This window comes from Caretta caretta, chromosome 11 (assembly GCF_965140235.1).
Source record: "Caretta caretta isolate rCarCar2 chromosome 11, rCarCar1.hap1, whole genome shotgun sequence".
In the NCBI taxonomy this organism is placed as follows: domain Eukaryota; kingdom Metazoa; phylum Chordata; order Testudines; family Cheloniidae; genus Caretta; species Caretta caretta.
In genome coordinates, this window is record NC_134216.1 from 65,006,521 (window position 1) to 65,031,839 (window position 25,319).

At 43.4% G+C, this 25,319-nt stretch overlaps 1 protein-coding gene across 31 annotated transcripts in view; it reads left to right on the top strand.

Annotated features, from left to right (window-relative positions):
• MAP2 (microtubule associated protein 2) overlaps positions 1-25,319 on the top strand; it is a 346,697-nt gene that overhangs the window by 200,783 nt on the left and 120,595 nt on the right. For 26 of the 31 annotated variants that reach the window (XM_048868498.2, XM_048868513.2, XM_048868511.2 and 23 more), the window contains one exon: positions 3,176-3,249. The exons of 4 other annotated variants lie outside the window; for them this stretch is intronic. The gene's annotated coding sequence lies outside the window, so the exon portion shown is untranslated. Of the gene's footprint in view, positions 1-3,175; positions 3,250-21,344; positions 21,472-25,319 lie in introns of all 31 variants that reach the window. One more of the 31 variants, XM_048868503.2, reaches the window with a different exon arrangement.

The following is a 25,319-nucleotide window of genomic DNA, read 5'->3' on the forward strand; positions in this document are numbered from 1 at the left end:
CTTCCACCCCTGATATTCTATGAAAGTTACTGCATTATTTCCAAGCAAAACTTCAGCAAGGTTTATTTCATTGTGGTAAGTGAGCAAATCTTGATAAAGGAAGTTTTCATTTTCAAGGTCATAGTGACAGCAGGTCATGAACTCCTTGGGGTGGATCATCAGCTGGTGTACATCGTCATAGCTTTATTGTGGAGCTGTGACCATGTACACCAGCTGAGGATCTGCCCCATTGTGCTCAAAAACAAGAGGATGGGGTGGTTGTAAGCGGGAGGGGGAAGGGGGTGTAAATTATAGCCTGGCATATTTTTGCAGTCCAGGATTTCCACTGTTCTGATGCAGACAGTTTATCAGTGCAGTAAATATTTGCCAGTGGCAAGAAATAATAAGGATTTCATACAGTTTAGGGCATTTAAGAGCATATGTCCAGCTCTGGTCTTAGGGGACAGCTTGAAAGTGCTAGTTGTTTAAAACAACAGCCTGTTCACCTGCCATACTAATTTTCTTATTAATGTCATCCCGTGAATCAATTTACAGGTTATAGATCTGTTCCTGCTTTAGTTTATATTCTTCTCTAAAATCTCAGTCTACTCTTTATAGCTATTCATATAGATATATATTCCCCCTCCCACAGATCAGACCTTTTAGCATTATTTTGCATCAGCTATGCATCAGAAGGCCTAGCAGGGCTGTAAGTGCTGAATATGCTCATCTTCTCCACAGCATTGATTGTTCTGCCGAGCCAGAGCAAATTTAATTAGTTTATTATAAAATTCCTCTGCATCCAGTGGATGGGTAAAATCAATGCAGGCTGGAGCCTTGTTTCCACTAATTCCGCTAATTCCACTGTAAGTAATTACTGCCCAGATGTGAATGGTGGATTCTACCGAGTCGAACAGAGAAGTCACCTGATATTAACTTGCTGCCAAAGTTTTATGAAACCATCCTCTTCAAGGTATAATATTTAAGAAACAAAACCTGTCAACTGCTGGAGAACAAAGCTAAAAATCAATGAGACCAGTTGGTGTAAAACTGTAATTGACAAAGACCTGTGCCAAGAATATGAAACAACAACACACACAAGTCTATATTAAAAGTACATTGAAGATGTAGTCAAGCACTGAAAAGTTAGGAAACACCTTATGACGATCTACACCCCAAGGGTCAGGGCAGCGTGGCCTAGTGGCCAGAGTCTATGGAGCAGCCCTTAGATGCAGGGCAGTGTGGCCTAGCGGCCAGAGTCTATGGCGCAGCCCTTAAGTGCAGGGCAGAGTGGCCTAGCGGCAAGAGTCAATGCAGGTGGGGTGCCCACTAGGGGGTGTGGAGGCCCCAATAGGGGGGCCCGGGCCCACCCAATTCCACTGGGCCCCGACCCAGGGTCCTAACAGTGGCGTTTCAACCCGCCACTGACTCAGCAGGGGAGTCCTACCGAAACACGCTGAAGTTTCCCAGGTGGGAGGTACCACTCTGTCACCCTCCCTGGGTCACTTCCTACCAGTATCTGCATTGGGGTCTCCCATGAGCCTTTGGATTCTCTGTGGTCCGTTGGGCCAGTCACCTCCTGTGGCTCCTCCCGTCGCTGGGGTGCAGGCGGGCCTGGGGAGGTTCTGATTCCCGGTGCAGTCAGGGGCTGTGGCTGGCCCTCCACCGGAGCTTCCCAGACAGGTCCTTCCCCTGCGGCCTCCAGCCCAGGATGAGCTGGGCTTCCTCCCTTTATATTGCTAGAGCATTGGGAGGCGGGACTTCCGCTGTCAATAATATGGGCATAACCCTGTCTGGGCTAGTGCGGGGTAAGCAGACCCCGTCGCACACCCAAATTAAAGCTGCCTGTGTAACTTTATTTCAGCCCCTTTTATATTACAATATAGTCTTTAATGACGTGATCACATGCTACAAGGTAGACAACGGGCATGGAAGATTTTAGCCTGAATTGTTAGTTTGATAAAGTTATAAGCAACTGAAAACAGGATCTTATAATGGAAAGTGTTGGGCACCCACTGAGGTATGGCCCAGAATGTCAAAAGGCATAAAATAGAGGAAAGCTGCCCCCAATGCCAGGAGCTGCAGAAGAGAAGGCGGTAACCCAATAGTGGTGAGATAGTAGCAAGAGACACAGAAGAAGCAGGGGATAGATGGGCAAAGGGATCTATGTGAGGGAGAGAAAAAGAGTCCCAGAGGATGGCTAAGTCAAGTCCATGGAGGAATTAAAAAACAACAATAGCAGCTATGGATGTAGAACCTGAAATGAATGGGAGTGCTGGTGGCAGTGGTTAAGGATGGGGTGGGTGATGTTTTCATCCTCAATTCGAATATTAAAAAATAACAGGAATCACAGCAAGCATCCCCTACATCAACAGGACCTTCAGGAGTAGCAAACCCATTCAGATGTTTTACACTTCAGGTTTAACAGTGTACTTGGCCAATGTAATGAGTGACATACTAAAGTTAAAGTACAACAGGTCTGCGACCAGTCCCTGGTGGTCTTCTCGTAGGAAAACCCAGACCGATAGGAGTTATCTGAATCTGAGACCTCAGCCTGATTGTTTCCTTCTGTACTCTGCTGAGGAAGCAGTGCAATGCTCAGCCTCCTGTAGGGGTGAGGATGTATCTCAGATCATTCTCTCAAGAGGTCTAACTAAGCAGCAGCCTGGCTGGACCCCAATGGGAACTCTATCCGGCCCTTCTCAGCCAACAGGCTAGTTAGTGCAACGTGAGGATTTTGTGAGTGGAGGAGAGTAAAGGGATAGTTGGGAGAATGAGCCTCATAAATGGCTGTATCTCCACGGCTCAAGATTCCCCCAAGATGGGAAAATCCTCAGACAGGATAGACAGTTCATAGGCTCCCCAGCGTAGGGACATGGCTGGAGCATGCTGTGTTCCAGCTGTCCCCATCTGACAGATGTCTTTTTGGGGACATTACCAACTGGCTTCATTTAGAACAGCTCCTAGGCGCCTCTACCAGGGCCAGTCTACAAACAGCTCCTTGTAGGTGCTACCCCCACCTGCTGCATTCAGAGGAGCAGAGGATCTGGGTTATTGTATCTTAAATTACCAGTCTTTGGAAAATAGTAATGGGGAAATGGCCTGGCCAGCGACATTATTTAGTTTATATAGTATCAATCACCCTGTGATGTCATCTGAGAATAAATGGAATATATTGGTTTATATTTCTTCACAGGAGCCAGAGAGCTTTCCTGGTTCTTTAACCACAGGGACACAGCAGCCTTGAAACTCTCCCCTCTGCTTAAACAGGTAAGACCTTATCACTTGTTAACTGGGAGTCCCACAGTCCTGTTCTGTTCTGTTCAATATGTTGTGCTCATCACCGTAGGTCTCAGCCTGAGTGTCTTCCATTAGTACATTTAGTGCATAGGCAGTGTGACTAACTCCCTTCATGTTTCTTCTCATGGTTTCACAGGAAGGGAAAGTTTGGGAAAGGAGGCAGCAGAAAACAACTCATGGCTTCTTGCATATTTTGTTTTACATTGGTTCATTCCTGCCTCTCTGTCCCCTCCATTTTATTTTACTTGAAAGGCCTTTTATATCTTGCTGGTGGGAAGTGTCACACCCAGTGGAGTCTGAACACTTATCTTCCCTCCATCAGCCTGGCAGCAACCTAGTTTACAGATCTGCAGGAAGAACACATGAGACACCTTTATTAACAGAGGGATACAATACAAAAGAAGGGGTACAGTTACTGCCTATGATGCTTGTTTGACCCTATCTGGAGTGCCCTGTCCAGCAGTAGAGACCAACCATACCGCAGAAAGGATTTTGATGAATTGGAGAAGGCAGAGCAAGGAGAACTGTGATGTTACCTGATCTCAAGAGTTTAAAATAACGCGGCTAATTAAATGAGTTGTACTTATTCTCCTCCTTGGAAAAGAAGAAACTTTGAGGAGGCCAGTTTTTAGGATTATGAGTATACATCTTATGCTGCACGTGTTTGGTGGATAACTAGAGACATTAGATTTCTAGTGCTGCCATCCTCCATGGCTGTCAGTTCATTCATTTTACGAGCAGAGAGAGGCCTTGTTCACACTCGCAAATGGGATCAAAATCCAAGGGACCAAATATTAAATGTTAGGAAGTGGGAGGGAGCTTGGACTGAATGAACAGCCACGTGCACCTGTGCCGAGCAGATGCAAAGTGCTACCATTCCGTTTTGGTAGCATTTTGCACCGCCATTGCCCTTGCTTCGCACAGGTGTAAATGATGGCACAAGATTCCTGGCAGTGGAGAAACAGGATCCAGAATATAGAGGAATTTGAGAGATGCCTGAAGAAGGGCACTTGGGCATGTTGGGAAAAGCAGGAACATAGAATGATCCAAAGCAAGGCTGCGCTAGTTGGTACTTTCCTATTCCTAATGTGACTTGTCTTTGCTCAGAAAGGTTAGAAACCTGTGTATTGTAAATTCTTTAAAAAGTCACAGTAAAAACAGAGAGCCTGATCTTCAGCTAGTAAAAATAGTCATAGTGGCATTGTAGCAAAGTGATGACTCACCAGTGCAGCGCCTCCTGCTGGTCATCCTGGGAATTAGCTCTCCAGCATATGGAGCACCTCCTTCTGCCAGCGGCTCGCATGCCTCAGGCACCCCATGTCCCTCCTGGATTCCGGTGCCCCTTTACCTTAGGGTTCTGCCCCCAGCAGTAACCCACACTCTGGCTCTCCCCTCCCAGGGGAACCCCCACCCCTCTACCTCCACCTTGGCTCAGTGGCTACTTCCAGTCGTCATCTATCCCCCTCTCACTGGGGCAGACTGCAGTCCATAGGCGCCAACTCCGTGGGTGCTCCGGGGCTGGAGCACCCACGGGGAAAAATTGGTGGGTGCTCTGCACCCACCAGCAGCTCCCCGCTCCACCCCCCCCCCCCGGCCCAGCTTGCCTCCGCTCTGCCTCCGCCCCGGAGCATGCTGCCGCATTCTGCTTCTCCCCCCTCCCTCCCAGCCCTTGTGCCGCGAAACAGCTGTTTCGCGCGGCAAGCCTGGGAGGGAGGGGGGAGAATGCAGTGTGCTTGGGGGAGGAGGCGGGGCTGGGGCGGGGATTTGGGGAGGGGTCCAATAGAGGTGGAGTTAGGGCGGGGACTTTGGAGCAGGGGTGGGGCTGGCGGGAGCACCCACTGGCCCAGAAAAAAGTTGGCACCTGTGCTGCAGTCTGTAAACCACTCGTGGCTGGCAAGGGGGTCGGACCAGCTGCCTCTGTCTCACCCTGGACTGCCCCTTTGCAGCCTCAGTACCTGCTTTAGGCCTTGCCCATGGCCTGCAGCCTGGGGAGTTGCCAGGCTGGAACTCCCCAGCTCCTCTTGCCTTTCCCCAGCACTGCTCTACCCCTGGTACCCTTCTCTCCCAGGCAACCTGGTCCTTCTCTCTCCAGAGCCAGAGAGACACGGACTCAGCTCCTGGCTCACAGTCCTTTTATAGAGCCAGCTGTGGCCTGACTGGGGCGTGGCCCCAGCGGTGGCTGCTTCCCCAGTCAGCCTAGCCTTTCCCAAGAATGGGGTAACTGCCCCGCTCCATGCATTTACAGTAGTGGAGTTATGTCCATTTACTCCAGCTGACGACCCGAGCCGGAACAATGGACATCTCTTTGTGAAGTTAAACTTAATATATTGTTGTAGTAATTAACAAAGAATTATTATTCAGGGGACTATAGAACAGAGACAGCAAAGGCAAGCTTGGTTTTGCCGAAAGCTGATGGGTTGTGTTTTGGCTATCGTCTTGCCTTTGCCAAATCCAGAGTAAATTGGGTCTTCAGCTGATGGACTATAGGATTATGGAGTATGTTATATCTTGCAAGTTTTGTCTGCTCACTTGTGACTGAAATAATGCTCGCTTACTCCCCTATAAGTAATCCATGCCCTACTTCTCAGACTACCAAGAGAATTAAAGATTTAAAATGGCAAACAGCCCCAGCATTAGAAAAATGCAAGTGTGGTAGTTGACAATAAAGAGTGAAAACACTTTAATAGCGTAAAAGCCATGAGAGAGAGAGAGAGAAAGAGGAGCTTACTTGACACAACACCAGATTCAACACTGCAGAACTATATTGAAGAACATACACAAACTCAGCCATATACTGAACAAAAGGAGCAATCCCCCTTTGCATATTATTTTTTCTGAACCACTCGCATCCCTTCAAGTTCATAGGTGGCATCAAGGCACAAATTTGGCTCATCTAAGTATTAAGGGATTTATTAAATTTACGCACAAGGAAAAGTCAAAATCTCTCTCTTCATTCCCTGACTCCTCCCTCTGAGCCGCCACTAGGATATAAGCCACATCAGATGGGGCAATGGCCCCCAACACCTCTGCACCATGCAGCACCCTGTCTCCTTTTGCCTTTGGGGCAGTGCAACTCCACACCTCTCGAGATGCACCTGTGCTTCCCTGGCACAATCTAGCCCTAACTGAGTTGGAGCTTTGTTTTGATAGCAGCATTTTCTGTGTCCCAGGTTCTAGGATTCTTTCATTAATATGCTGTGGGGATGATTCTGTGCTACAGCTCCTGAGAAATGCAGCACAGAAAGCCCAAACCAGCAGGAGGGGAGATGCACCCTCTGGATTATGGGTTGCTGCAGAAACTGCAGCTGAAACTGCTCTCATCATAAGCTCTAATTTCTGGCAGTCTCCCCAGGACTGCCAGTGGGCTGCTCACAGCCCCGAATTCCCTTAGACTGTGCCAGGGTCTGCCAGGAGTAAGGGCAGCATACGTCTGCTTACACTGGTCCTACACCGCTCCTGTCCTTGGCAATTCTTCCTAGCCCTGGCAGATCCTGTTACTGGAGCAATGTATAGGGACTGGAATGAAGGCCAGAATCTGCCTATAAGTATTGGTATTAAAGTAAAGAACAGGCCGGTTTATTTCATACATCCTTCTTTCGTAGCTAATAATCCGCACAAAATAAAATAAACTCCAAAGTGTCCCATCCCAGCATGCATTGGTTCTCATACATAAATCTAAAGATGACTCTTCAGATACTAATTGATTGCTAGTCAGGAAAGTAGAGAAGATATGGCCGGAATTTCATAGCATTCTCATTGAAAAAGATGCCATTAACAGGAGGCAATTTAAATAGTACACAATTGCTTTTCAAAACATGGAAAGAACAATGCCACAGCACTTACGCTTTTTGCACAGGTCACTGTACCAATGTTAAAGAAGAAATAATGGAGCTATGGCAATTGATAGCAGCAGAAATCTCATTTATGAAACTATCAGGCCAATTTTATCTTGCTGAACATCTTTTTTTTTTTTTTATTATTATACTTGAAATTGTGCAGTCTCTTAGGTGTCTTTTGTTCCTGTAGTGGTTATTTTAGTCCTGACTATGGAGACAGCATCCTACCAGCAGGTACTTGGGAAAGTTTGTGGAAAAGAAGCTAAAAACCCAAAGAAAAGATAATACGCATTTGGATATTGTACAAGAGTAACCCTGGTGTTGGGTGATAGCAAAATGGAAGAAAACATAGCAAAAGCAGAAACATGTCTCTTTAAGTTACAGACCTTTCATAATGGAGCCTCTATGCAGAGTCAAGTTCTTGTAAGTAAGGATCAAGGCTTTCCTCAATAGGGAGAGTGAAGGGTTTTAAATATGATGACAACTTACTTACCTAAATGTAGGCCAGGTAACCAACTGCCTGCAAACCATTTCAAGATAACCAGAAGAATTATGCAAAAAGAAAAGGAGGACTTGTGGCACCTTAGAGACTAACACATTTATTTGCGCATAAGCTTTTGTGAGCTACAGCTTATGAAAGCTTATGCTCAAATACATTTGTTAGTCTCTAAGGTGCCACAAGTCCTCCTTTTCTTTTTGTGAATACAGACTAACACGGCTGCTACTCTGAAGAAGAATTATAGCACTCTCCAAAGCTATGTCAGCTTGACACTGCTAATGTCTTTGGAAAGGATTATACTTTTATTTGTGTATTGCTTATACATGCATATCTTTGTTCCTGTCTTGCTGAGTATTAGATTCACAGGAACATTGATAGAAAGGTATTAGCAAAAGTTATTCTGAGTTACAGGCTCCAGAACAGCATGAGGCCAAGATGTGTCCAATTGCATCCTTGAGTGAGGGTTTTCATGTATCGTATTTTTGTCTGAGTTAGATTGTAAACTCTTTGCACAAGAAACATCTCTTTTTTAAGTGTTCTGTAAACTGCCAGGTACATGTACAGCCCTTTACAGAAATAAAACATAACTTTCATTACAGATCTAGAGGTTCCCCTTCTGTTTGACTGGAGTGATGCAGCTGTCAAAGAGGATTTTATCTTGAGTAGTTAGAGCTGGTTGTCTTGAAATTCAGTGAAATGATGCTGATTCATGCCAGCTGTGGATCTGGCCCATAGTATCTATACATAATAAGTTTTCTTGATTTTTAGGGAAAGAGACTTCTTGAGCCTTATCTCACTGTGCCATAGGTTGTACTCATGAGCATTCAATGTCTCTGCCACAGCGTGATGGGAGGGGAAAAAATGACATAGAGGGAAGGTGAAAAAAGAGCACAGAGCAAAACATAAATTATTATTAAATTTGTGCTGCCAACTTTTTCCATGCATTTTGCCCCACCCCAAGTGTCTCTAAACCACCCTAGGGCAAGTTACTGGCAGCAGTACCCATCTGGCATGTGTTACTTGTATTTATCAGCTAATAACCCATCTGACAGACTTTGAGAAGGAATCACTCATAGTTGTCGAGAGGCAGAAAGGAGGAGGAGTGCCTAAGTCCACTGACGCTAATAAATAATAACAACAATGACGATGATTATAACTCTGCATAGTAGGCTGTCACCATCGTATTCGCCAAACTTATTTACAGCTGGGAAGCAAGGTTGTTTAGGCTAGAATTGTACAGGTGGTACCACGACTGCAAGTTCTTCCGTAAGTGCCACAGTAGCTGATAGAAAAAAATATGTCCTTTAGTGCCGGGGGGTGGGGGGGAGCACTCTCTTAACCTCCTGTAATAAAGAGGGGAATTTGGCCCTGGGTCTTGCAAGAGTTTTCAGCTGGAGGGTGGGGTGGAAGGGTCGTTTGATTGCTGGTGGTGCCTTCAACAATAACATCTTTTGTCAGAGTTGGCGGCCAGCGGCTGGGCAGTCTGCTAATGGCACTAGGTAGAGAAGCAGCAGAAGTTGGCTCAGGACTGGTTGATGTACTCGTCTTATCTGCTAGGGCCTACTGAAGCTGTGGGGTGTTTTTTTTCTTTTTCTTTTGTTTTGCTTTTTGCATCCTCACTGGTGAAATTCACATAATACTTCATGGAAATACGAAAACAGTTTGTGGCATTAATAATGGGGTTTCACAACTGGGAACCTTCTCTTACGCACACACAAAAAATACAGTGGTTTAGGGTGAAATTCTGGCTGTGCTGTAGTCAGTGGGAGTTTCCCACTGATTTCAGTGGGGCCAGGATTTTGCCCTTTGTTTTTAGAAGAAAATCTGTGTACTTTGAGGATCTTACAGCATCAAGAATCAAGTTAGACACTTATAGAGAAAACAAGGTTATCCTGAGATAATAGTATGCATTAAAAAACAAAACCCACTAATTTTGGAAGGGATACAATGCCACATGCTTCAGGGCATAAGCCAACCACTAACTGCTGGAAATTGGGAGGTATCTTTGCCTGGAGGCAGGTTATCCTGTAACTGACCACTGCAGGGTTTCTTGCCCTTTTCTCTGAAGCAGCTGTTATTGGTGGATACTGGACTACAGGAATACTCTAATTGAATATGGCAGTTCCCATGTTACTTTGTTCTTACCAGGAAGCATCATGGTATAGATGGAAATAATTATAGTCTGGAAGCAAAGCAGAAAAAAACATGGAAAAGAAGTGGCTTTTTTATTCCACTTTTGAAAAAGCTTGAAATGGCCTTTTATATTTTATTTTTATAATAAGATATTCGTTCAGTAAACTATAAAAAGAAATCTAGTAATTGTAGAAAATGCGATGCTCTGGACTAAATCTGAATTTCATAGGGTTAATCTGGTATATTAGGAGGTACCCCAAAGAAATGGATAGCAGCAGTGAGAGTTGTTATAAGTATTCTCTTAACCTTCCCCCCTTAATACAATATATTAGAAGAACAGATGTCTGAACCATAATGTTCTTTCCAGAATAGTAGATGAAAGGAAGCCCTTCGTAGTCATGACAAAAAGTCATTATAGCTGTCGCTCTTAAGACCAGTTATTTTCTTCATTGTTAATACCTCCCACACTTTGTTGGTCCCTTTTTCCTATGTAGGAAGATGTGGGTTGGGTCAGTTTATGGTTAAGACAATTTCAGCAACCAGAGGAGGAAAATAAAGGCTGGGGGAGGGGACATACATCATTATTCTGTTTCAGCTGATATCTACACCACCTTCTGCCACATTGATGTTAAGGCAGGTTATTTTCCTGTAATTTTGCTTCTTAATGAGTAATCACATCCCTCCCCAAGAAACTGAACTAGAGGGATTTGTGATTTGTGAACTAGAGGGATGTCTGGTTGATGTTCAACCCTTCCCTATCCCCAGGCGTGATGCAGAAGATCTCGGCTAGATTTCATGGTGTCTTGGATCATCTACCTGTATAAACCCCGGGCCATTCATTCCCTTCCTGGCAAATTGATGTGTGATGTTATTCACTACCGTACTATCTGGTCTCCCTGCGGTACTTCGCTACCCGTACTGCTCAACCAAAGCCTTCTCTCATTTGCCCCCCATTCCTCCCTTTTTCTTTAAATGATTGCGCCCATCTGTTCCTGGGGGTAAATATTGGTTTGTTTTTTACAAATATTTCTTGACTTCAGTTAAGCTACTTACACAAAAATAGACTTCCTTTACTTGGTTCTGTGTGATGTTAATGAAAACAAAACCGAAAAGTAGTCCATCAGATTAATCACAGTGAATCAGGAAACTGGCTACTATGAACCCTTTTCCATATTCTTATTATGCCTTATGATTTATTGCTGCAATAGTTTTATTGTTACTATTTATTATTATTATTTTGAATTGCTGTAGTGCCTAGGAACCTCAGCCATTCAACAGGACCCCACTGTGCCAGGTGCTGTACAAACACAGAACAGAAAGACAGTCCCTGCTTCAAGAAGCTTACAGTCGAATATAAGGCAAGAGACAACAGGTGGCAACAGAGAGACCAGTGGGCAAGCTTCATGTTTAGTATATTTCCTTTGGCTTAAATTGAGTTACCTCGGGGATTAGTTTGGTCTAATATAGCAACAAGCCAATTATTATCACAGCTCCAAAATTTTGCATATTGACCAGTTGGGCAACATAGCTCAAATAAATAAAAACCTAACCTAAAGAGTGGCCCGACATTTGAATCAAAATGATTTTTTTGAGGTTCAGCATATTCGGTTATCTCGTTTCAACTAGAAATGAAGGTACCAAAAGGGGTCAAGAAAACCTGTTCTAATGCTATTTCTGGCTTGAACAAAACATGACAATACTGATAAGCTCATGAGAAAATCTCAACAGAATGAGCCTGTCAACCTGATTTCCAGCTCAAAGATGTTCAGGTACATTTGTGCCTCTTGTAGATAAGCATCTGTACTGTTGAATGTCTGAGTCTACAACTTGGATTCAAATCCAGTCTGAATTTGTCCCATCACTAGAGACTATGGTGCAAAACATTTAAACACATGATTGCAGTATTCGTGGGCTTTGAAAACCTATTGTATAATTGTGGCGAAGGAGTGGCAAAAGGGAAAGTCCCATAGAAACAGTGCAAAAGGAGCAAACCAGTGGGTCTTGATGTAAGAAACAATCAAGAACCCCCCTCAAACCTGAAATAAAAGTCATTCTTACTGATTTGTTTTACAGTAGCACAGGGGCGGGCAAACTTTTTGGCCTGAGGGCCACATCAGGTTTCCAAAAATGTATGGAGGGCCAGTTAGGGGAGGCTGTGCCTCCCCAAACAGCCAGGTATGGCCCGGCCCCCACCCCATATCCGACCCCACACACACTTCTCGCCCCCTGATGGCTCCCCTGGGACTCCTGTCCCATCCAACCCCCCTGTTCCCTGTCCCCTGACAGCCCCCCACCGGGACTCCTGCCTCATCCACCACCCCCTGCTCCCTGACTAGCCTTCTGGGCCAGGAGCCAGGCAGGAGGGTCCCTCAGGCCAGATGTGGCCTATGGACCGTAGTTTGCCCACCTCTGCAGTAGCATCTAGAGGCCTCAGCTGAATTGGTAGCCCTAACACACACAGTAAGAGACAGCGCCTCCCACAAAGAGCTTACCATCTAAAGAGGCAAGACAGACAAAGTAAACATTATTATCTGCATTTCCTCAGAGGGGGAACTGAGGCATAAGGACACTTGGGGCTTGTCTATTGAATGTTTAGTTGGCAGCAAGCTTGCGTGTAAATCTACCCTGCACAAGCCTCCTGCGCTTTGCTGTCCGTGTACACCCTGCTGATGTGCATTAACAGTTCATTAATGCACTTTAATCTAGACCTGTTTCAAAGACGACTAGATCAAAGTGCATTAACAGTTTCAGCAGGGTCTACATGGACAGTTAGAACATGGAAGGTTAGTGGGGGTAGATTCACTCCCCAGCTTGCTGCCAACTAAATGTTCATTCAGACAAGCTTTCAGTGATTTGCTGAAGGTGACACCGCAGGTTGGTAGATGAACCCAGATCTCCTGAGTCCTGCTGCAGGGCTTTAACCATAAATTTATCCTTCCTTTTCTAAAGAGTGCTTATATTGTAGGGATGAACATAGTAAATATACAGTGGCGTAAGTGAGAGGAACACCTTGCAAAACCTTCCATTTAAAAGTGACAATCTTGAAATCAGTTTAATAGGTGCAGGGCTTTCAGCAGAGGATGAAAATACTCAGTTGTCTGAGAATCCTTCGGCTAATTTTGGTCAATTACTTCCGGCTGATGCCTAACAGAAGAAGGCAAATTACCAACAAATCAGAATCTTAGCCATCTAGAGATAACAAAGGGGAAATCTCTTTAAACACAGTACCTCATAATTGCTAATGTCATTAATCTCCTGGAAAATCCATGTCTAAGAAGAATAAACTTGAGGTTTTTTTCTTGAACACAAAAGAGAAGAAGACTTTGTTTTTAAACACGCTGAGGCCCTGGGAGATTGTAACATTCTCCTACCTAACGTTAATCTAATAAGGGCCTGATCCAATGCTCATTGAAATCAGTAGGAAAACTCCCACTGATTTCAGTGGGCATTGGATCAAGTTTTGATTATCTTGATAGGGCCCAGTTTTGCCCTCAAATTACATCTGGGTGTAAAGCCTTTAGAACTCAATGGAAATTATACCTATGTGTAGCTGAAGGCAAAATTGGGCCCATACTGCAGTTTACAAGTAGTAACCTAGTTCCAGATTCTAAGATGGCGTAAATCAGGGTAGCTCCATTGTCTTCACTGGCTCTGCATTGATTTATACCAGTGGAAAATCTGGCCCTACAGTTTACTACAAGAAGATTGACTGTGGAAGTGTTAAAAATGGTCTCGTAGCTGCATAATTTATAATTTTGCCTAATTTAAAGGGTTCCCATATTTTCATAGACCATCAGAGTGTAAATTTTTTAAAAAAATTGTTCACTAATAAATACAATATTGTACTTTCAATTTAAAACAAAACTCCAAACCCAACACACAAAAATTAACAAATAGAATAGAAACCAGAATGCATCATACTTATGACATATCTGTTGCATCGCCAAAAACATAACGTGTGCCGTCCTGACTGGCTGCCAGATTTGAAAACACCATTAGCATAAGCAATAGCCCTTTTGTTTTCAAGCCAGCTCCTCCATGGAACGTGCGTGTCTGTGTATATGCCCCATAAATGTAATATTGTGTGACAGTATTGGATGAAAGCTGTTCTGTCAGCTAAATATTTTCCAGAGGAAGGTATTCAGCAAAATAAATCTGTCTGGGCATTTCTGCTGCCTGTTGCTGCAGAATGTTTTGGAGCTTATGAAAATACTGCAATGCAGCAAGTGTACTGTCATTTGCTTTTCCTTAAAGGTTAAAAGTGAATTTTTGTTGTTTGTTGTTGTTTTTTTCCCCCCCTGCCAGCATGTGGGTGGCATTTTAATCAAGTTCTCATGGTAACCAACATAATTTAAAAGTGCTGGATCCAACAGAAAACTGGTCTTTTTCAATATGTTTAAAGTGGGTGTTAAGTCAGTGTTGTCAGTTATTTCAAGTGTCTCTGGTACAGAGGTGATGAGAAAAGAAAAATGAGATAAAGTGTTACTGACTGCGGAAAATCTCGATGATCTCTTCCCCAGGTCTTATTGTCACACATTTTTCAAGAGCGTGTGATTAAAAATAAAACTATGTGCTACTTAAGTCTTTTCTTCTCGGTGGATTCTGGCACTGCAGGTACAGCATGCAGTAGGTCATGTCATGTCTTTAAATTGCTAGCACAGGCAACTTTATGCAAAGGTATTTGTAAAAAGAAAAGGAGTACTTGTGGCACCTTAGAGACTAACCAATTTATTTGAGCATGAGCTTTCGTGAGCTGTAGCTCACGAAAGCTCATGCTCAAATAAATTGGTTAGTCTCTAAGGTGCCACAAGTACTCCTTTTCTTTTTGCGAATACAGACTAACACGGCTGTTCCTCTGAAAGGTATTTGTGTTTGCTACTTGACAATATGTGCATTCATCAAAATTAATATGGAAATGCTTGGAACTGGAGAACCCTACTTGAGAGAGGGTTTTTTGTTTGGTTGTTTTTTTTGCTGTTTATAAACAGACAGACACAGAAGCAAATTGTTGTGGGCTGTTTAAAAAAACAAAACAAAACAGAAGAATTGGAGTATCAAAGGTGGATGCTTCCCCTTTATTTGTAAAAACCTTTGAAATAGTGGAATCGTTATGTACGAGTGTTGCACATGGCATTTAGAGATTACGTGCACTTCAGCTTGTGTCTGTTCCTTTGCAGCACATAATATAAATGTGTTAAATGTCATTCTGTGCTTTATGCTTAGAGGGAAGGGGTTAAACACCTAGTAAATCTCAGCCACTCTATCAGTGATGCTACAAAGTTGCGCGGGGTAATTGTATGCAGGTAAATCATCCTATGCATGCCTAGGTATTTGCAGGATCAAGGTCTAGGGCTATGTCCTCACTGCAAAAAAAAAAAAAAAAAAAGTGGGGAGGGGGGCTTAGTGGGATAACTAGCACACATTCGCTATCCTGTTGTGAAATTCTAGTGGAGACAAGACACTGTAGTTTTTACTTTGAGGTGGGTAGGCAAGGTCAACACTATACCCTGCCCACAGTTGACCTTGTCTACTTGACTTCACGGTGAAATTACAGGTGCCTTGTCTCCACTAGGATTTTACAGCTGGGTAGCTAATGCATGTTAGCTATTCTGCAATGAAAACCCACCCTTTTGGGCAGTGAAGACAAAGCCTAAATCTTCAGAAAATGACCACAAATGGGATTTACAAAGATATTAGGATAGAAGGTGTGGAAGAGTACAGCTGGTTAGGGAATGGGGAGGGACAACACCGTCTTGAATTCAAGAAATATAGCTCCCAACACCTGCTTGAGCTCCTGCATAGCAGACATACCACTTTTCTTCCGTGCAGCAAGGCCCCTAGATCCATTACCACGGGTAATCCATTCCCTAGGTCATCTTGTGGCTCGTGAGGCAGAACCAGACCTGTCAGTCACTGGCAAGGAAGGAGAGCCCACCCTCCTGAAAACCTCCACCTGTTCTGTTCCACCTCTTCAGCTACTTGTGGGCTTTTTAGATCCTTCTGCTAAAGAGGAGCTCTTTGTTTCTTAACAAAATTTTAAATGGGTATTCCCCTAACCCCACTCATCTATTTCAGTTTTCTCTTTAGCTGTCAGTTTGGGCCTTGTATGGGGACGCTGTCCCCATTGATCTGCAGTGATGGGCACTTAGCAAATAATAAAAATAACGAGGCACTTGTCATGTGTATTGTACAGTAGCTCTTTACTCAAGCCCTTTGTGCATCCAAGGTGTGGTGTCTTGTGTCACTGGAAAGAATCCCTCTAGTTGGTTGGACACTTTTTCTTTGTGATGGAAACAGAAAATATCTCTTTCTCATATAGGAAACGGCAAATGGGCCTGACCCACTCTCACTAAACAACATTGTGGCCATGGCTGTGCAGCATGTCTACTTTCAAAGTCTGTACAGCCGGCCTTCCAGTCTTCACAGCAAAAGCATTTGGATGGTTGACATCTGAAACCCAACTATGTCTTTTATGACTTCCCAAGAAACCTCAATCCCCTAATAAGACAGATGTTTTATGTCAAGTCTGGAAGGTGTGGATATCACGTTTTTGGTTACCCTGAGCTTGGCAGAGGATTTTCATTTCTCTATCTGTAACACGTGTCACTTCCCATTCTACCCAGTGAAAATCTTCATAAATTGCTCTGAACCAAAAGAAGCCTGAAATGTGATGATGGCTGCAGAGTTCTGGCCTACCTGCATCAAATGAGGTGACTTTTTAAAGGAATAATAAGGAATCACTTCAAGACAAAACTTCTAGCTCTTGGAACATTTTCACAGAACTCTTACAAAGCACCAATTTAAATCCTAAATACCAATTGGAAGTGCTCACCTTGCATGGAATGAACTTTGATCTCCACACTGCTTCAGAAACAGGAGCTTTACATTTTCATTCGCCCTTCTGTTTAGTGCTATACATTATATAGTTTGAATCGACCTACCTGAGAAACAGCTATGGAGACCATATATGTGTATATGTACTTTCCTTTGTTCTGAATGGTGTAGCAATATGCTAAGTGTAGGGTTCTGCACAAGGCCATGATAGAAAAACGTCCTGCCACCCTCCAGCTCTGTTTCCTCTGAAAACCTCCCCAAGTTTAAACTTCGGCTAAGATAATACCGACAACAGATATGGAAACGGTAAGATGAATTTTGCACCGTCTGTAAATTGGGTAGAAAAATCGTGATGCTTGTCTCGCTCACCAACAGAAGGTGGTCCAATAAAAGATATAAAAGATATTACCTCACCCAGTTTGTCTCTCTCATATCCCGGGACTGACATGGCTGCAGCTCGCTCCAGAACAGCAACCCATAATTCAGAAGGTGCAAGCTCCTAGTAAAACAGGGCCATGTGCTCAGGAAAATCATCATGCTGATTTGTTAGCTCAAAAAGAAGCCTGTGGTGGGATTCTATGGAAGGAACCCAGGCAAATAAATCCCACGGCAAATTCAAATTTAACCCCAACAGGAGCAGCAAAAGAGCAATTCAACCAAGGGCTACCAAATCTAAAGAATCAGAAAATAGTGAAAATCATCAGATAGTTGGTAAAGAATTGTTAAAAAGCAAATTAATATACTGCTGGTTTGTTTTCGTTCAGGCATTTTGTTAGATATTCAAGCTGCAGAAAAATGAAATTCATACGGTGACTCGCCTTCCCATTGTTTCATGTTCGCTGCCAAAGGAACTTCTGCCTGGCCTGGGTGCATATTTCTTTCTAACAGCCGCACAGTATCCCTGAATGATTTTTCCACTTCTGGAAATTCTGGTGGCAACATGTTCCATAAGACTCTGTCTACAGGTAACTGTAAAATCTTAACCCAATCCTCTTCATCTAACCAGAACAACTTCACAACCGTTTCTAAATGTGCCACGTGGGCAGCCACTGGATCTCCTTTTTTCATTGGCCCTACCATTTTTTCAGTGGCTTCTGAGGTTTTTACATTTGTCACCATGACTATTGGAGAGAGATGATTACTGGATTTTACTGGTCTCACATTAGAAATTGATTCTCTCTTCTCCTTCATGGTTCTATTGTGGAGTCTGGGTATCTTTTCCTCTAGAGGAATTGGAATCTCCCAAGTGTGGGCAACTTTAACAGTAGATAGTTTAGATGTAGGGTTTTGCTGTAACCATTTACATTTTCTTTTGGCTGGGATAGGTGTCTGTACCTTAGGACCGTCTGGCATTGGCATGGGTTTCTGTGGAGATTCTGCTTTTGGCTCTAAAGTGGCTTGGGGTACAGTGGGCATATCAGATTCAAAATGAATTATGCCACTTGTTCTTTTCATCATTCCTTCTGACTTAATTGATTTAGAGAGATCAAAAATATTTGCTGGAATTTCAGATTGGCAAAGACTTTCATCTTTCCTGAGAGCTACTGATATTTAAGATTGCCCTCTTACAGGCCTTCAAGGCACCTTCTATCGTTTCCTGAGTTTCTTGTTACAAATGGCACAATTGTGGATATGTTTGTGACATGTCTGGCTTACTTATTCTTTGTCCCTCTTTCATCTCACTCTCACAACAGTTACTCATTGCTGCTCATTTCATTTCTTGTCTTAAACCTGCAATATTTAATTTCTTATCAAAACTTCCATTCAAAACATTTTATGACTTGCTTTTTCCTTGCTTCACTACTGACTCCTTCCGAATCCTCTATTCCTAACCCTCCAGATTGTTCAGTTTCCTGCTGTTCTTCCTGTCTCAGTTTAGCTCTCAGTCTGGTAAGTGGGGGTGAGATTCGACCTCCACTTGTGGGTAGTTCTTCCCCAGGTCCTACCAAAGCAACTGAAATAGCTGGAATTATATTTACAACATACACATGTGGCAACTCCATCTCCATACAATTATCCTCCTCATCTACTTGAGGTATCTGCTTATTCTCACCTTCAGTATCTATTACCTGATGATAGGTATTCTCCAGAATGTCACAAGTTTGTTCTAATGCCTGTGTTCTGTGAGAGGTTTCAGAGTAACAGCCGTGTTAGTCTGTATTCGCAAAAAGAAAAGGAGTACTTGTGGCACCTTAGAGACTAACCAATTTATTTGAGCATGAGCTTTCGTGAGCTACAGCTCACTTCATCGGATGCACGATGTTCATCGGATGCATACCGTGGAAACATCATGCATCCGATGAAGTGAGCTGTAGCTCACGAAAGCTCATGCTCAAATAAATTGGTTAGTCTCTAAGGTGCCACAAGTACTCCTTTTCTTTTTGTGTTCTGTGAGCTAGCTCTGCTATTCTCACTTCTTGAACATCCATGCCTCATTGCTCTGTCTCTCCACATCAGAATTTCATAACCAGCCTTTTGAATTGTAACTTGCTGTAGTTTAGGTCTCTTGCCAAACTGTCCCTTTGATCAAGGAGTATGGAATTTACCTCTCTTGTCCTGCTTGCTAAGCTGTTCTCTCAATATGTTATAAGTTTCCTGCTCTCTGGACAAGACTTGTCTCGTCTCTTCCAGTTCCTCAACCTTCCTCTTAAATCTTCTCCCCGGGATATTACATGCAATGTATACACGATCCCTAGCTATTCCTTTCACCTCTTGAGATTTTTTTCTTTACTTTTTCCTTCCCAGAGAGGGAACACATTAAATTCCAAGCATCTCTATGGGCCCACAGGAGGCCGCTGCTTCGTCTCCTAGCTAATCCTCCCCCATGGGTTTTGATGTAGTCTTGCACAAAGCCCTCCAGGAATGTTTGTGGGTCTGTTAAAACACATGACTGAATGGATAATTTATTCTGTTACATACTTTCCTTAGAAAAATAATAGAAGGCATCCCTGACTTGCTCCTGATAAATATCTTATAGGGATTTCTCGATTTGAGAAGGGCTTGTGGTGCTTACTTCTCCTTCAGCTGTTTTACAGCTGGAGTACACCGAGAGGAAGGGTGGTGACCAAGGTAACCCCCCAGAGTTTTCCTTGATCCTCCGTCAGTGGCCCAGTCCAAAGGAGTCTAAAATTCGTGGACCTTATTAACAAATTTGGGGAGCTTATTACTGACAGATGACTGTGAACCGTCTGACTCACTCTGCCACGCCTGATAGGGTTTCTACAAGCAAAACAATATGCAAGCAAGCAAAAGCAGGAACTCTCCCTTTTAGTTCATAATAACTTTTGACCTATATATATATTTTTCCCTCAAACCTTTGTTTCCTATTGGTTTCATGGCCCTGCTGTTGGGCACCAAATTTGTAGCCTTTTATTCTATTTAATGTTAATCATACTTTAGTGAGTTCAGCTCTGGCAGCTACAGTCTCAAGTTGAACAGAGTTATCTCTGTTTGTTCTGGATCCAGAGTTAATAGGAACACATAAAACCATAGGCAAATAACACACACAATTATAAGAGCATACATTTTTAGTAGTTTTATTAAAGTTACCAACAAAGCTATAAATGTCACAGCATATACAATTCCTAAAGATAAATACAATGTACCAGTTATACCTACAGACATACTCACATCCTCTTAGATAGTGTTAAAGTCTGTTTGCCCTCTTATGGATTGACCATCAATATGGGAGTGGTTCCTGCTGGAGTTTCCTCCCGGAAACTCAATTTTCCTGTTCTGGGCACCCTTTTTTATACCGTGATTCTGTCTATACCTACATTCTATGTATATACATGAAAGTGTCAACCCTCTCTTTCTTATTGGTTTGTGTCTGCTGGAAACACAAGAAACCCTGAATTTTATAGGCTGGGTAGATTCTTATTAACATTGACCTACCACCTTTATCCTGCAGTTAGGGCACGTATTAGAGACAATATTTGTTGTTACGTTACAGTATTTTATAATTTGAATATAATCTTTCCAGCTATACTTTCGCAATATTACCAGTTGGTACCTCTTTCCCATCATTTTTTGGGTTATTTCTCGGTTATTGACTTGCGCCATCATTTCTTGTCTCCAAGGCCTAAAATAACTAAGCTAAAGTCTAGCAGGCCTCAGTCTACAGATTTTTGCATTTCAGCTTGTTTTACTTATGTCTATTACATAGTTTCTCTAAATACTGATCAATGTTGTACTTTTATAATTCTACGAATCAACTCTGATAAACATACAGTGAATATATGTAATATAACATATTGATTGATCATAACATCACACAATAAATGAATACTGAATTAAAATAATTGGCTACGGGGAAGAGAGGGAGTTGGCTGCTGTAGCAGCTGGAGGGGATGCAGCCTTGTGATTGCTCTGTGTAGGACAGGAGAGAGGTGAATCACATTTTCCTCCCTGTGAAAGGAGCATAGACATCCCAAAGCGCCCAGCTTCATAAGGGGCTTCATACCTAGCTATCCCTCACCAGAACAGTTCCTCCAGCAGAAGGCAATGGGAAGGGAAAGGAGACGGAGCATCTGTCCCAGCCATCCATCAACCACCAGGGAGCAGGGACAGCCAGGCTGCCTAGGCCTGGACAAAGAAAAGCAAGAGCGTCCCAACACTCCACAATCTAGAGGCAACAAATATCTACAAGCCTCACCCATCAGGTTTCCCTTTAATCAGAAATGAGGGGAAGGTCACGGCCTTCAAGAGAAAGGAGGAGGAGATATCACCACAGTGAATACTGTGTGCCCTACTCTATTGGTTAGGAAAGGACTCCGGCGTGGGCCCAGACAAGTGAATTATTACCCAGCGTGAAGAGTTGTCGGGTCTGCTACAGTTATCAGAACCCCAGTGCAAAGCAGAGGCTGCATATCATCCATCTGAGATTTGCAGGTAGGGGGGCAACCCCCTTTTTTTATCCTTGTGGGATTCTCATGTGCGTCATTAAACTTCCATATGAACAGAAAATTTAAAGACTGGGCCTCTTTTGAGAGGAGAGGAGTAAGAGGTGATACAATAAAGTTATAAAAATGGTAGACGGGGAACTTCTAATCGCCCTTTCTCACAATACAAGGACAAGGAGACATTCAGTGAAACTGAAAGGCAGAATATTTAAAATGCTAACAGTTGTACAGCACATCAGCTGGGTCACCTCTGCTGGGAGCCTGCTGTGGAATCTTGCAAAAAGAAAAGGAGGACTTGTGGCACCTTAGAGATTAACCAATTTATTTGAGCATAAGCTTTCGTGAGCTACAGCTCACTTCATCAGAGGCATTCAGTGGAAAATACAGTGGGGAGATTTATATACACAGAGAACATGAAACAATGGGTGTTACCATATGCACTGTAACAAGAGAGTGATCACTTAAGGTGAGCTATTACCAGCAGGAGAGCGGGGTGAGGGGAAAACCTTATGTAGTGAATCTTGGTCACTATTTAAAACATTCTCCTGGGCTTGAACCAATGCATCCCTGGAAGGCGGATCAAGTCCTGAGTATAAAAGTGAAAAAAATCATGGGCATTCATCTTGATCTTCCACCTCTAATGCAGAAGAAGTCTTCCTACAGTTCTTTACACCTTCCGTTTCACATCGTACTGATAGACTCTGGTCTGCAATATAACTTCCAGAGCACGGCTAATAGTCGCCATGGTTCCAAAGAGCTTGTCGGAATGTGGCAAAACATTTACCTTCTATAATTATTCATGAAATAAATATACTGTCTCTCTCTCTCTTTCATGCTTTTCCAAACATAACATACTCACCTATTCAAATACTTTCCATGAACTTAACATTTCATTGTAGGTGGCCCAATAGCTCCACCTATTTTTAAGGTTGCCTGACACTTCCTATTAGAAGGCACTGTTTTCAGTTGCTTATAAATTTTCCCAACTTTAACTGTTTGGGCTGAAATTTTCCATACCAGTGTCTGCCTCAGATTGATTTTTTTTTAATTTCATCAAAAACAAATCAGCTGTTTCTCAGAATGAGGCTGGGGAAAACTGTCACTGAGGAGAGGGCCGGGTCTGGTTGGGCAAGGAGCCTGGTGGCTCAGAGGGATGGCACGCTGGGACTAGTTGGGGGAAGGAGGAGTGAAGACTAGGACCAGAAGCTGATGAGGTAAACAGGGAGGGGACTGGGAGCCAGTTAGTTTGTGGGGGAGCACTGAGATGGATGAGGAACTAAGGGGAGGCATGGAGATTGGAACTAAGCATCAGTGGGCGGGGGGACAGATCTAACAAGGAGCTGGTTGCAGGGGGAGAACTTGGATGGGCTGGGTAAAAAGATTGGGACAAGGAACCAGGGAAAGGATGGGGGAGCCTGGGAGGTGAGGAGAGGGAGACACAGCTTAGATGAGGAAACAGGAGGTGGGAACTGGGACTGGCAGGACAAGGGGACTGGAAGTGGGTGCAGGGAGGGGGAAGGCACTGGGAGTTGGGAGGGATGGAAGAAGGGAGATTGGGACTTGGACAGCAAACCTAGATGGGTAGACTAGGAATAGCTGGACAAGGAGATTGAGACTGGGATGAGAAGCCTGAGGAGTGGAGACTGGGACTGGGTACACAATGAGAGTGGGATTGGGGCAAGGAGGTAGGGGGATAGGGAAGAGACAGGACTAGGACAGGGACAGGTTTGATGGCAGGGCGCAGAACAGCTCAAGCCTGAGGAAGATGTGAAGAAGAGACTGTGCCCACTAGAGCGCATTCCCCTCCAGAGCCAACCTTGGCACCCAAGATCCCCAAGTCCCACCATTCCTCTGTTGTCAGTGAATGTCCATGAAACCCACCAGCTAAGTATGTCCCTTCCCTCCCCGATGCTCGTCCACAGTGAGGATGACACCCTACCATTGTTATTGTTTACACCAGTGTCTCAGTTCACAGAGATCTGTGTGGTGGAGCTACAGTTTTCAACCCTTCTGATGACATGTGTGTGGGCGTCATATGATAACACATGATGGAATTGTTCTGTTTTTTCTGTTTGTTTTTTAAAAGAAAATTTACACACCACAAATAACAATAAAATAACATTATTAAGGTTCAAAGTCAAGTGCTCAAAAGTTAGGAAATGCCAGAATTAAGGTTGCCCATGTGGTACTGGGAAGTCATTTAGACCAAACTTTTCACAGCTGGTCACTAATTGTTTGCCCTACCTTTTCTGGACACACAATTTGAGTCCCTGGTTTGCAAAACTGAGCATTCACAGCTGCAGGTGAAGTCACAGGAGCTGTGTTAAACTCTGGAAGTGTCATTGTCATAAATATAAAGGGAAGGGTAAACACCTTTAAAATCCCTCCTGGCCAGAGGAAAAACCCTTTCACCTGTAAAGGGTTAAGAAGCTAGGATAACCTCGCTGGCACCTGACCAAAATGACTGATGAGGAGACAAGATATTCTCAAAGCTGGAGGGGGGGAGAAACAAAGGTTCTCTCTGTCTGTGTGATGCTTTTGCCGGGAACAGAAAAGGAATGGAATCTTAGAATTTAGTAAGTAATCTAGCTAGATATGCATTCGATTCTGTTTTGTTTAAGTGGCTGAGAAAATAAGCTGTGCTGAATAGGATGTGTATTCCTGTTTTTGTGTCTTTTTGTAACTTAAGGTTTTGCCTAGAGGGATTCTCTATGTTTTGAATCTGATTACCCTGTAAGGTATTTACCATCCTGATTTTACAGAGGTAATTCTTTTATTTTTTTTCTTCAATTAAAATTCTTCTTTTAAGAACCTGATTGCTTTTTCCTTGTTCTTATGATCCAAGGGTTTGGGTCTGTATTCACCTATGCAAATTGGTGAGGATTTTTATCAAGCCTTCCCCAGGAAAGGGAGTGTAGGGTTTGGGAGGATTTTGGGAGGAAAGATGTTTCCAAGCGGGCTCTTTCCCTGTTATATATCTGTTAGACGCTTGGTGGTGGCAGCAATAAAGTCCAAGGGCAAAAGGTAAAATAGTTTGTACCTTGGGGAAGTTTTAACCTAAGCTGGTAAAAATAAGCTTAGGAGGTTTTCATGCAGGTCCCCACATTTGTACCCTAGAGTTCAGAGTGGGGATAGAATCTTGACAGTCATATAAGGCTAAGTACTCTGAAAAATGAAGTCCTAGGTGTCTCACATTGGATACCCAAAATTTTGGATACTTTGATGTTAATCTTTCCCTGCCTCAGCTCCTCAAATGTTGATAATACCATCCTCTCAACTCACATGGGTGTTGTGAAGATAAATTATTTCGTGTTTGTGAAGCACTCAGATATTATAGTTGTAAGCGTCATAGAAAAGCCCATGAGGAAATTAATAATTCTGTCTGCAGGATTTGGAAAGTGTTAAGGAAGTAAGGCCTGGGGCCAAACACGGAATAATGATGAGAAAACAAAATATTGAATAGCTACTCATGAAGTGAATGCTGTCCATCCTACACACTGAATGAGTCAGCAGTTTGTGGAAAAAATAGTATATGACCACGCAATTAAAGAGTGCATTATAATACATACTATTACTCCTGAGGGGATTCTGTGCCAAAAAATTAAAAATTCTGCACACAATATTTTAAAATTCTTCAAATTTTATTTGTCAAATAAATGTGTAGGCTTCAGCATGTCATTGGGGAGCACAGGACACTGGCTGCACAGAAGTGGGAGATCATTGTGCAGCTTGCCCACAGCACATGGACTCAGCGGTGAGGCTGCACCCCCTCCCTGACACAGCACAAGGACCGGGCCTGACCCAGGGCCTGTCCTTCTGTGCCAGGTGCACCGGGTG